General features: G+C 42.1%; 1 pseudogene; it reads left to right on the forward strand.

The window, feature by feature from the left end:
- The first annotated feature begins 496 nt into the window (after window positions 1-496).
- On the forward strand, window positions 497-612 carry LOC144329143 (U2 spliceosomal RNA; annotated as a pseudogene).
- The last annotated feature ends 549 nt before the right edge of the window (window positions 613-1,161 follow it).

A 1,161-nucleotide genomic window follows, 5' to 3' on the forward strand; every position in this document is an offset into this window, starting at 1 on the left:
TAAATTTCTTCCAATCTTCTTCCACTGTTTCACTCCCCTGGTCACGGATTCTGCCGGTCATCTCTGCCATTCCCATGTAGTCAATCACCTTCGCTTGCCATTCTTCCAGAGTGGGTAGCTGCTGCGTCTTCCAATACTTTGCCAGAAGAATTCTTGCTGCTGTGGTAGCATACATGAAAAAAGTTCTGTCCTTCCTTGACACCAATTGGCCCACCATGCCCAGGAGAAAAGCCTCTGGTTTTTTAGAAAATGTCCATTTAAGGACCTTTTTAATTTCATTATAGATCATTTCCCAGTAGGCTTTAATCTTCGGGCAGGTCCACCAAATGTGATAGAAAGTACCTTCAGTCTCATTACATTTCCAACATTTGTTATTGGGCAAATGGTAATTTTTTGCAAGTTTGACTGGGGTCATGTACCACCTATAGATCATTTTCATTATGTTTTCTCTCAAAGCATTACAAGCCGTAAACCTAACACCAGTATTCCATAACCTTTCCCTTCTCGGCCTTTTGGCTAAGATCAAGTGTAGTATCTGTTCTTACCGCATGATGTATTCTGCATACAAATTAAATAAGCAGGGAGACAAAATGCAGCCTTGTCGTACTCCTTTCCCAATTTTGAACCAATCAGTTGTTCCATATCCAGTTCTAACTGTAGCTTCTTGTCCCACATAGAGATTTCTCAGGAGACAGATGAGGTGATCAGGCACTCCCATTTCTTTAAGAACTTGCCATAGTTTGCTGTGGTCGACACAGTCAAAGGCTTTTGCATAGTCAATGAAGCAGAAGTAGATGTCTTTCTGGAACTCTCTACCTTTCTCCATAATCCAGCGCATGTTTGCAATTTGGTCTCTGGTTCCTCTGCCTCTTCTAAATCCAGCTTGCACTTCTGGGAGTTCTCGATCCACATACTGCTTAAGCCTTCCTTGTAGAATTTTAAGCATAACCTTGCTAGCGTGTGAAATGAGTGCAATTGTGCGGTAGTTGGAGCATTCTTTGGCACTGCCCTTCTTTGGGATTGGGATGTAGACTGATCTCCAATCTTCTGGCCACTGCTGAGTTTTCCAAATTTGCTGGCATATTGAGTGTAGCACCTTAACAGCATCATCTTTTAAAATTTTAAATAGTTCAGCTGGAATACCATCACTTCCACTGGCCT

Source organism: Podarcis muralis, chromosome 10 (assembly GCF_964188315.1).
Source record: "Podarcis muralis chromosome 10, rPodMur119.hap1.1, whole genome shotgun sequence".
NCBI lineage: Eukaryota > Metazoa > Chordata > Lepidosauria > Squamata > Lacertidae > Podarcis > Podarcis muralis.